Genomic DNA, 12,841 nt, shown 5'->3' with positions numbered 1-12,841 from the left:
GGCAAAGAAAACTGGAGTGACAGGAGAAAATTAAGTCCAGTTAAAATACATATCATACATTATTAGAACAAGGGTACATTTTCCTCCTAAAACAATGAGCAATATTGTAACAATTCAGTAACTTTGGTCTCTTGAAAACCACTAATCAAACAGTAGCATTGCCCCAGTTCACTGCTTAAACACTGTGGTGCTCGAAGAAATTAATAATTGAATTCTCTTGGGATAGAAGAGCATTTCGAATAAAAGAATCGAGTTATAAGAATGGGAAATAAAAAATGATACTGATGAACCTATTTGCAGGGCAAGGATAGAGATGCAGACATAGAGAACAGATTTGTGGACACAGCGAGGGGGAAGGAGCAAGTGGGAAGAATTGAGAGAGTAGCTTTGAAACATACATTACCATATGTAAAATAGATAGCTAGTGGGAAGTTGCTGTATAACACAAGGAGCTCCCTGGTGCTCTGTGATGACCTAGAGGGGTGGGATGGGGTGAGGGAAGGGTTGGAGTGAGGTTCAAGAAGGAGGGGGCATATGTATACTTATGGCTGATTCACATCCTTGTTTGGCAGAAACCAATAACAACATCGTAAAACAATTATCCTCCAATTAATTTTCTTAATGTAAAATAAAAACAGAGATAGTTTTGGTGCCAACAATTTCCCCTGCACCTTGATGATTTTGTCTGTCTGCAAAACTGTTAAAATAACTAGAACCCAGTTTTCTAGACATCTGTCAGATAATGAATCTGAGAATGATTGAAATCTTGTAAGATGGCTGAACAATGAGTGTTTTTCAGAGGAATTTGTGCCATCCTACATTTGCCTGCTGTGGGGTTTTTCCTGCAACCCAAAGACCAGAGGGTGATTAGTAGAAAGCTTAAAGGAGTGTGTCTGCTTTCCTGGTATTTCCAGCAGTGGAAGCGCTGGGTGATTTTAGGGTTTTGGAAAATTTCTTCTCCTTTTGAAATGCTTCTGTTTAACATCACATAGTTATGAAGACAATCCCCCACTTCTAAGAATAGTTTCAATATCAAAGCTTTGATAACATCCAAAGCGGAAAAGCCCATCCCTGGGCTATGCTAAAGCTAAATGAAAGACCAGATCTAAACTTTGCTCACAGCATCACAAATGCCTTCATGATAAAGCGCTGTGATGTCACAATGGTGTGTGATACCACCGTACATATGAGACCAGAAGAGTGATTGGACTAAAAGGGAGAGACTTTGATTTATATAAAAACACTCTGGTGGTTATCACCAAGGATGGCAAATGAAATACAGAAAAAAGCAAGCGTGTGTTTTCTGTGAAATGTAAAGCTCTTTTGAATTTATGGTAGTGCTCTTTGAAAACTGCAAGAAATGGTAAGGGGGGATCTTTTTAAAATTTGTTATTGAAATATAGTGGGTTTACAATATTGTGTTAGTTTCAGATGTACAGCAAAGTGATTCAGGTATATGTGTATATGTATTTTCATATTGTTTTCTGTTCTGGGTTATTACTAGATATTGAGTATAGTTCCCTGTGCTATAAGCAAACCTTTGTTTTTAATCTATTTTATGTGCAGTAGTTTGTATCCGTTAACCCCATACTCCTAATTTGTCCCTTATTTACCTTCTTTTCCCCTTTGTTAACCATAGAATGGGGCTTCCCCGGTGGCTCAATGGTAAAGATGCAGGTTCAATCCCTGGGTTGGGAAGATCTCCTGGAGAAGGAAATGGCAACACACTCCAGTATTCTTGCCTGGGAAATCCCATGGACAGAGAAGCCTGGTGGGCTACAGTCCACGGAGTCATGAATTAGACACAACTTAGCAACTAAACCACTACCAACAACCATAGAATGTAATTCAACCCTGAAAAAAAAATGCTACTTGTAGTAATATGGATGGACCTAGAGAATATCATACTAAGTGAAGTAAGTCAGACAGAAAAAGACAAATATTGTATGATATCACCTGTATGTGGTATTTAAAAAATAATACAAAAGAGAAACGGACTCACAGACATAGAAATCAAACCTACAGTTAAATGGGGATCTTAAAAAAGTTAAATTGTAGCCAGTTTGAAATGACAATGCTATATATTTTATAAAATTATTTCCTTTCTTTTTTGTAGACTGCAACTCTATACAGAAAAGAAAAAGGCAAATGCACCTCACAGAGAACTGGGACACTGTGAATCATCTACTTTTGAATTCTTAAAATTGGAAATTAGAAACTTATGAAGGATTTGTAGCTATGCTTGGGAAATAGTGAATTTAAATCTATCTGTCCGTCTATGTGCTGTGCTTGGTCGTTCAGTCATGTCTGACTCTTTGAGGCCCCGCCCACTAGGTTCCTCTGCCCGTGGAATTTCCCAGGCAAGAATACTGGAGACGGAGGATCTTCCCGACTCAGGAATCTAACCTGCATCTTTTGCATCTCCTGCATTGGCAGGCAGATTCTTTACCACCAGTGCCACCTGGGAGGCATATTTTCTATGGCACTGTCCCATTAATTTATTTATTTGTATAGTCAGTCAGTCATTCTGGAATATTTTGAGCCTCTACTGTATGCCAGGTTCTATTGCTGTTCATGGATAATGCAAAAGTGGGCATGTTGGACATGATTTATGTATGCACAAAGTTTACATTCTGGTGAAGGAGCAAACAGCCCACTCTTAAAAAAACACACAGAGAAAACTGTGTATTAATAAGCGGTCTGAAGAAATTAATAGTTTGAGAAAGAAACTAAGAGAGGGTGACCTATTTTTGACAGAGGGGTCAGGGATAGCATAAGAGTCATATCAGATGAAACTGGAAGTGGAGGAACCATTCCAGAGATGGTGGGGAACCATTCCAGAGAATAGAGAGGGCCAGTGGTGATAAGGAGCAACAAGGTATGGACACCTCTGTGGTGCTTGCTGATTGGGTGATGTGAGGTCAACAGAGATTTATTGGTTTGCTTTAAGGGAGATATTAGAGTCTACAAGTGTGCTGATGAAAAATGACCTGATGGAAATTGACTGGTGAGGCAAGAGTGTGTGCTTTACCGAGGGAGCAGAGCCCTTCGGATAGTGAGGATGTGTGGCTGAGTGGCTGTCAGGGAATAGGACTTGATGGGAGGAGAACATCCACCGAGGAGGATGCAGAATGTGAGTTGTGAAGCTCTGGTGGAAGGAAGGGGAGGGGCTCTGTGTCTGATGGTTTCTCTTTGCTCAGTGAAATATGAGAGAAGATGCAGCTGTGAGAGAGAGTTGTGGGGTTGTGTGAAAGAAACGAGAGAGATGTGAAGTCACATGGAGCCTCCCAGACAAACACGACACTTTTGATGTGGTTACATCCCATCATTATAGGATGTTTAGCAAATTCCCTGGTGGCTCAGGTGGTAAAGAATCTACTTACAGTTCAGGAGACCCAGGTTTGATATCTGTGTCAAAAAGATCCCCTACATGGCAACCCATTCCAGTATTCTTGTCTGGAGAATCCCATGGACAGAGGAGCCTAGTGGGCTACAGTCCATGGGATCGCACAGAGGTGGACACAACTGAGCAACTAACACTTTCACACTAGCGAAATCCTTGACCTGTACCAGGTAGATACCAGCAAAACTTCCATTGAGTCATGGAAACAGAAGGTATCTCTAGACATTGACATATATACCCAGGAGGAAAAAACTGCCTGTTTGAGAATCACTGCCCTAAAGCTACCACCAAAAAAAGAAAGTATAACTAATAAGCCATGGAGAAGATGAAATGGTGTAAGAAATACTGGATTAGTTCAAAAGAAGGTTGGAAACAAAGGGAAAAAGGAACAAAGAATAGATGAAACAAATAGAAAATGACTGTGAAGAGGATGGATTTAAATCCAATTATAGTCATCATTATGCTAAATTTAGGTGGTCTAAACATCCTGATTAAAAGACAAAGATTATCAAATTGAATCTAAATGTAAGACTCAATTATATGTGTCTACAGGAAAATCCAATTTAAATAGACAGATGTAAATGTTAAAAGAGAAAAGACAGAAACTGTACATAGCATGGAAAAACTAATTATGAGAAAGCTGGAATAAATATGTTAATATGAGACAAACTGGACTTCAGAACACAGGATATAGCCAATATGCAGAGACACATTACAGTATATCAACTCATCAAGAAGACATAACAATCTTAATGTGTTTGTCCTTAGAGCTTCAAAAGGTATGAGCAGAAACTGATAGTTAAAAAGAAACAGTCAAATCAACAATTAACCTGGTGACTTCACAACTGATCTTTCAGCAAATGATGGAAAGAGAGGTTTAAAAAAATCAGCAAATATATGGAAAATCAAAACATCACTATCAATCAACTATACTTAATTGTCATTTGGAATAGTTGACTATTCTGCTACTCTCAACAGAAGACATGACATGATTACACTACCGGGTATAAAATAGAAAGCTAGTGGGAAGCTCTGTATAGCACAGGGAGCTCAGCTCAGTGCTCTCTGTTGCCCTAAAAGGGTGGGAATGAAGGTGGGGTGGGAGGGAGGTCCAAGAGTGAGGGGATATATGTGCACATATAGCGGATTCACTTGTTGTACAGCAAAAACTAGCACAACACTGTAAAGCAATTATATTCCAATTTTTAAAAATTGGCCTCTGAATTGAGATGTATGTAAGTGCAAAATATGTACAGAATTTTGAAGACAGAGTAAAAAAGAAGGGATGTAAAATATTGCACTAATTTTTAATATTGATTAATGTCAAGATGATAATGTTTGGATATATTTTGTTTAAATAAAATTTCCTATAACAATTTAAAAAATAAAATTAAAAAATAAAATGTGTATGGAACATTTACCAAATTTCTGGATCATGAAACAAATTTCAACAAATTAAAATGATTGAAATCACAAAAAATATGTTTTATGACCATAATAAGATTAAATTAGAACAGAAAGATACCTGGAAAAATTCCAAAATGTTTAAAAGTAAACACATTTCTAATAACCCAAGCATCAAATAAGAAACCAGAAGGTACTTAGAAGTTAGTTTGAACTGAAAGAAAATGAAATAGATCATATAAAATTTGTGAGATGCTACTAAAGCAGTGCCTAGAGGGAAATTTATGGCGTCACATGTTTATATCCTTTCTTTCCAGAGTGGGCTTCCCAGGTCCCCTAATGGTAAAAGAACCCACCTGCCAACGCAGAGACCTAAGAGACACGATTCAGTCCCTGGGTCGGGAAGACCCCCTGGAGGAAGAAATGGCAACCCACTCCAGTATTCTTGCCTGGAAAATCTCATGGACAGAGGCGCCTAGTGGGGTACAGTCCATAGCGTCACAGAGTCAGACATGACTGAAGCAACTTGGCATATCTCACAGCACAGATGTTTATATTAGAAAATAAAAATAAAAAATAACTTTTTATTTTATTGGAAAATAAAAAAGTTCTTAAATGAAGGAAAAAATATTCACCTTAAAAACTAGAAAAAGACGAAATTAAGCACAAAGCAAGAAGGAAGAAAATTAGCAGTGTTAGAGCAAAAATCAACAAAATGAAAAAGCAATAAACTAGTAAGTACAGAGGATGGAATGGTTGGATGGCATCACCAACTTGATGGACTTGAGTTTGAGCAAGCTCCAGGAGTCAGTGATGGACACGGAAGCTTGGCCTGCTATAGTCCATGGGATCTCAAAGAGTAAGGCATGGGCACCTGAAATGAACTGAATAAAGAAAAAGCAGTGAATTCAAAAGTTGGTTATTTTTAAAAGCACAACTCATTTGATAAAGATCTAGTCTGACTGATTAAGAAAAAGAGGGAGAAAAACAAATCACTGAATTAGGAACAAAAGGGGACCATCACTACAGATTTTATATACATCAAAGTCTAGCAAACAAATATTACAAGCAACTTTATGCCTATAAATTTGATAACTTGTTATGCAATGTGCAAAATCCTGGAAGGACACAAATTTCCAAAGCTCACCCAAGAAGTAACAGATAACCTGAATAGCATTATATCTACTGAAATAATTGAATTTGTAGTTAAAAATCTTCCCATAAAGAAAACTGCAGGCCCAGATGGCTTCACTGGTGAATTCTACCAAATGCTTAAGGAAGAAATAATACATATGCTACACAAACTCTTCCAGAAAATAGAACACAGATTTAAAAAAAAAAAAAAAAAAAGCCTTAACAAAATGCTAACAGACTGAATCCTGCTAGCTATAAAAAGGATAGTGCTTCATGAACAATTGGGGTTTATCCAAGGATTGTGAAGTTGTTTCAACATCCCCAGATCCATATAATTCACCATTTTAACTGACTATAAAAGCAAAACCATGTGCTCAGCTCAATAGATACAGAAAAATAATTTGACAAGATGCAACATGCATTCATCATCAAAGTTCTCACTAAACCAGAAACAGTAGGAAACTTCTGGAAGCTAATAAAATTTATCCATGAAAAGTGACAGCTAACATCAGACTTAATGGTGGAAGTCTGAATGCTTCTCCTCTCAGATAAGGAACAAGGCAAGGGCACCCATTCTCATCACTTCTATTCATATTTTTTGCAAGTCTTAGTCAGTGAAGTAAAACAAAAGAAAATAAATACAAGGATGTGTTCAGTTGCATCCAACTGTTTGCCAGGCTCTTCTGTCCATGGAATTTTCCAGGCAAGAATGCTTTTTATTCCAGGGAATCTTCCTGACCCAGGGATTGAACTTGTGTCTCTTGCATCTCCTGAATTGGCAGGCAGATACTTTACCACTAGCACCACCTGGGAAGAGGTAAAAATAAAAGGATACACACTGGAAATAAAGAAACATATGTCTTCATTTGCACATGATACGATCATCTATATAAATAATCCAAAGCATCTACAAAAGTGCCTCTGGAATTAATAAATGAGTTTAACAAATTCACAGGACAGAAGATAAATATGAAAATCAATTGTTTGCCTGTATTGTAGCAACAAGCAATTAAAAATTAAAGTTTAAAAATCTACACCATTTATAGTAGCATTAAGCCAGGAAGTATGTATAGAGAAACTTACCAATATATGTGTAAGACATAAAATATTAATAAAACAAATCTACTTAAGTAAAATCAAAGAAGTTCTAAATAATGGAGAAATATGCCATTTCACATGCCAGAAAACTTAAATTTGCTTAAATGTCAATTCTCCCCTAATTGATCTATAGGTTTACATATGCCATCAAAATCCCAATCAAAATACCAGCATATTCATTTCTAAAAATTGACAAACTTTCTATAAGATTTATTTACATGGAAAATCAAAAGACCTAAAGTAGCCAAATTTGGGTAAAAGATAAAGTTAAGGACCCTCCCATGACCTGATTTTGAAATTTACATTAAGCTACAATAATTAAGACAGACTGGAAAGATATATAAATCCATGAACCTGAATAGAGTTCAGAAATTAACTTACACATATACAGATGATGAACTTTCAACAAAGATATGGAGGTAATTCAACACGGGAAAGATAGTCTAACTAAAGAAGTGATTAATGATTTAAATGATTTGACTTGTGTCTTGAATCTCCTGCATTGGATAACTTGATATTCATATGCAGAATAATAAATTTTAACCCATGTTTCATGCCTTTAAAAAATACAACTCAAAATTTATCACTGTCATGGATGTATTCCACAAAGCCATGAGCCTTCTGTAAAAGAACATAGAAGAAAATCTCATGACCTAGAGTTACAAAGAAGTAAACTACAAAAAGTACAAACTATCCATGGCTTAGTGGTGAAGAATATGCCTACAATGCCAGCCAACGGAGGAGACACATGTTCAGTCCCTGGGTTGGGAGGGTCCCCTGGAAAAAGAAATGGCAACCCAATCCAATATTCTTGCCTGGGAAATCCCATGGACAGCGGAGTCTGATGGTAATGACAACCCTATATGGAAGACAGCAAGAGACACAGATGTAAAGAACAGACTTTGGGACTCTGGGAGAAGGTGAGGGTGGGATGATTTGTGAGAATAACATTGAAACATATATATAACCATATGTAAAACAGATGACCAGTTCAAGTTCGATGCAGGGCATTGAAGTTGAAGCAGGGAACTCAAAGCCGGTGCTCTGGGACAACCCAGAGGAATGGGGTGGGGAGGGAGGTGGGAGGGAGGTTCAGGATCGGGGAACACATGTGCACCCATGGCTGATTCCTGTCGATGCATGGCAAAAACCACCATAATGTTGTAAAGTAATTAGCCTCCAATTAAAATAAATTAGTTAATTTTAAAAATTACTGCTCTTTGAAAGACATTCTGAGGAGAGAGTAGGATTAGTTACAGACTAGGATAAGATAGATGTGTTTAATAAAGGACTTGTACATTTATATATTAGAATAATACTAGCCATAAAAAGAATGAACTGCACATAACGCAACAACACCTCAAAAGCATTCTGCCAAGTGAAAAAAGTCAGAACAAAATAATCCACTCTGTATGGTTCCATTTATATAACATTTTCTAAAAGAAAAAACTAAAAGGGGGAAAAATCAGATCAGTGCTTGCTGGGGCTGAGATTGGGGAAAGTACTGATTTGCAGAAAAACAAGAGGGAACTTTTGGGGGTGGTAGAAATAAGTGACAAAGTATTCCAAAGTGGTGATGGACACATGACAATACACTTTTGTCTAAACTCATCAATCATTTAAAGGGTGAAATTTACTGTACATAATTTATCCAGCAATAAACCTGACCATCTCATCTCAGAGACAGACAAAGAAATAAAAGAAACACGAGGTTTCTGTACTATTTACCACTCGAAGTGTAAGAAAAAAAGAAAAGAAATTTCGCTGTAACAATTTCAACAGGAAAAATAAAAAAAGGAAGCAGTAGCAGAAGTTAATTTCCTACCGAGGGTTTTCAACATGTCAGACACTGTGTTAAGCATTTTCCAAGCATGGTTTTCAATTAATTCCCACAAGAATATATAATAATAAATGAGGCAATATTATAGAACAGGAATGGTAATAGTATTTATGGGTTAAACATGAAGATTAAATTTAGCGGTATTTGTAAAGCACTTAGGAACTTCCTGGCATATAATCAGTGGTATGTAACTCTTGACAAACCTATATACAGGTCAGGAAGCAACAGTTAGAACTGAATATGGAACAACAGACTGGTTCCAAATAGGAAAAAGAGTATGTCAAGGCTGTATATTGTCACCCTGCTTATTTAACTTCTATGCAGAGTACATCATGAGAAACTCTGGACTGGAAGAAGCACAAGCTGGAATCAAGATTGCCAGGAGAAATATCAATAACCTCAGATATGCAGATGACACCACCCTTGTGGCAGGAAGTGAAGAGGAACTCAAAAGCCTCTTGATGAGAGTGAAAGAAGAGAGTGAAAAAGTTGACTTAAAGTTCAACATTCAGAAAACGAAGATCATGGCATCCAGTCCCATCAATTCACGGGAAATAGATGGGGAAACAGTGTCAAACTTTATTTTTGGGGCTCCAAAATCACTGCAGATGGTGACTGCAGCCATGAAATTAAAAGATGCTTACTCCTTGAAAGGAAAGTTATGACCAACCTAGACAGCATATTCAAAAGCAGAGACATTACTTTGTCAACAAAGGTCCGTCTAGTCAAGGCTATAGTTTTTTCAGTGGTCGTGTATGGATGTGAGAGTTGGACTGTGAAGAAAGCTGAACGCTGAAGAATTAATGCTTTTCAACTGTGGTGTTGGAGAAGACTTGAGAGTCCCTTGGACTGCAAGGAGATCCAACCAGTCCATTCTAAAGGAGATCAGTCTTGGATGTTCTTTGGAAGGAATGATGCTAAAGCTGAAACTCCAGTACTTTGGCCACTTCATGTGAAGAGTTGACTCATTGAAAAAGACTCTAATGCTGGGAGGGATTGGGTGGCAGGAGGAGAAGGGGACGACAGAGGATGAGATGGCTGGATGGCATCACCGACTCGATAGACATGAGTTTGAGTGAACTCTGGGAGTTGGTGATGGACAGGGAGGCCTGGCGTGCTGGGATTCATGGGGTCACAAGGAGTCGGACACGACTGAGCGACTGAACTGAACTGTGTGTTAAATAACTTAACATAATTGTATTATTGAGAACTCTGTGTGGGTGAGAATATTGTGACTTTGCCAGGTTGAGGGTCCTGCAGAAGCTTGATGGTGATGGTTTAATCAGTGAGTTGTGTTTGACTCTTTTTGACCCCTTGAACTGTAGCTCGCCAGGTTCCTCTGTCCATGGGATTTCCCAGGCAAGAAGACTGGAGTGGGTTGCCATTTCCTTCTCCAGGGGATCTTCCCAACCCAGGGATCAAACCCAGGTTTCCTGCTTGGCAGCCACCTGGAAAACACTGTTGAGCATGTCACTTAACTGTGTACATTTCCCTGTTGGCTTGTAATTATCAATAAGATACAACTTCAAATTCAAATACAAAATATCCAGGGGCTTTCACTTTTAGCCTCATTTCCTGCTGTGTTACAATCTCTTCTCTCTTCTATGATCCATGCTCTCTCCTGCCTTTCTAAGCTCATGTTCTACCTATTGGAAAAACAGACCCTCTGCATAGACATTGTTGTTCAGTTGCTCAGTCATGTCCAACTCTTTCCAACCCCATGGACTGCAGCTCGCCAGGCTTCCCTGTCCTTCACTATCTCTCAGAGTTTCTCAAACTCATGTGCATTGAGTCGGTGATGCCATACAACTGTTTCATCCTCTGTCATCCCCTTCTCCTCCTGCCTTCAATCTTTCCCAGAATCGGGGTCTTTTCTAATGAACTGGCTGTTTGCATCAGGTGGCCAAAATATTGGAGCACAGACATTGCTCTGCTTGAAATACATCTCTAATTTTGCTTCTTTGTGTTAGGAATGCTTTCAGCTGTAAAGTAACAGAGAACTTGACCCTTGACTACAGTGGTTTAAACAAATCAGGGTATATTTTTCTGCAAGACTTTAGTCATTCCATGGCAGGGCATTCCAGGCTCCTCTGGTGGTGATTTAACTAGAGGACTGGGGACAAAGGCTCCTTCCATCTCCCTGCTCCCTCCTCTGAGGCCGTTGGCTTTTGCCTCTGCTGTGTCTCCTTCCAAGCATTGTATCTGTATACCATGCAGACAGAGGAAGGGAAAAGCAAACAGTTGCCTTCTAATTATAAGGTGCTGTCTGCTTAACTCAGGAAGGGTTGCTTTTCCACACGTCTAGCAGACTCTTAAGAGTCCCTTGGACTGCAAGGAGATCCAGCCAGTCCATTCTGAAGGAGATCAGCCCTGGAATTTCTTTAGAAGGACTGATGCTAAAGCTGAAATTCCAGTACTTTGGCCACCTCATGCAAAGAGTTGACTTACTGGAAAAGACTCTGATGCTGGGAAGGATTGGGGGCAGGAGGAAAAGGGGATGACAGAGGATGAGATGACTGGATGGCATCACTGACTTGATGGACGTGAGTCTGAGTGAACTCCAGGAGTTGGTGATGGACAGAGAGGCCTGGTATGCTGTGATTCATGGGGTCGCAAAGAGTCAGACATGACTGAACTGAACTGAATGTGACAGATTGAACCCTCTGATGGCTAAAAGGACAGATAGTACTAGGACTGGTTTAAATCAATCCTGATATATCCCACGGAGACTGGGGGAGAGGTGATCTGTTCACCTCATTGATCAGGGATCCTTGTGAGGTTTTTGAAAACGTAAGTTTCTGTTTTTAGGGAAGAAGGGTTGTCTTAAATATGAATCTGCTGTACCCACCAAGCTCATTCATCCTTCATGGCCCACTTGAGATGACAACTTTTCCATGAAGTTGTCCTCATCTCGCCTCCAACGAAATGGGTCATTTTGCTATCTATACTCCTGGAGCACTTGATGTTTAGTTCAGCAGCAATATTTATCATAATGTCATGATGATATCTGTCTTCTGACTTATTTTTCTTTCCTGGACTTCATTCCCTTCAATTCTGTCTAAATCAGGTTTGCATCCGCAAGATCTAGACTCCTGGCTAGCTCAGAAAGTGACCTTTTACCTGTGTTGAATAACAAGTTGGACTCATGATCCTAGGAATCAGGAAGACACGATCATTCTCAATTATGTATAATAATAACTCAATACATGTAGCACTTCCTGTGTGCCAGACGCTCTCCAAAGGACTTTACATCCTGGAACAATCCCATAAGGTAGGAGGGACTTCAATTATCCTCAAGCTATGAATGAGAAACCTGGCACACAGAGACTTCAGGTGACTTGTTCATGGTCATACACTTAATAAGCCATGGAGCTAGTCCAGCTCCAGAGTTGATGAACCATGACGGCGTGATCTACAGAAATCTGTTTAACTTCCCAGAGCTTTTGCTTTATTCACAGTATATTTCTCACTGTGGGGAAGCAGGATAAAATCCATCAGGATCATCTAGACTGCATAGAAATCTTTATCTGCAGAAATATGGACTATCATAAAACCACAGACTTTTATAGTCATATAATCTAACTTTCTAACCCATGCAATCAATCACCCAACCAACTAACCAATACAGATTTATTGAGTGCTTACCAGATACCAGGCACTGAGAGTACAGTAATGAGCAAAATAAGCCTAGTGGAATAAAAGAGTATTAAAGAAAATTATTTGATAAATATATAACTGAAAATGATAAAAATAGTATGAAGGAAGCATTCATAATGCATTGAGTATAATGGTAGTTACTTATTTATTTATAATCTTTTTGGCAATGTGGCATGTTCCCCAACCAGGGATCAAACCCACACCCCCTGCATTGGTAGCATAGCTTCTTAACCACTGGATGACCAGGGAAGTCCTCAGTTCAGTTCAGTCGCTCAGTCGTGTCCAACTCTTTGCGACCCCATGAA

The 12,841-nt window shown here is 38.8% G+C and overlaps 1 long non-coding RNA gene across 1 annotated transcript; it reads left to right on the top strand.

Moving 5' to 3' along the window:
* The first annotated feature begins 509 nt into the window (after positions 1-509).
* Positions 510-2,277, top strand: LOC133260526 (uncharacterized). Its single transcript, XR_009740847.1, has 2 exons — positions 510-1,363; positions 2,117-2,277. It is a non-coding gene; the product is annotated as an uncharacterized LOC133260526 (long non-coding RNA).
* The last annotated feature ends 10,564 nt before the right edge of the window (positions 2,278-12,841 follow it).

The sequence above is a fragment of the Bos javanicus genome, chromosome 14, assembly GCF_032452875.1.
Source record: "Bos javanicus breed banteng chromosome 14, ARS-OSU_banteng_1.0, whole genome shotgun sequence".
Lineage (NCBI taxonomy): Eukaryota > Metazoa > Chordata > Mammalia > Artiodactyla > Bovidae > Bos > Bos javanicus.
The sequence above is the reverse complement of the archived record's forward strand: the minus strand, read 5'-3'. Positions and strand labels throughout refer to the sequence as shown.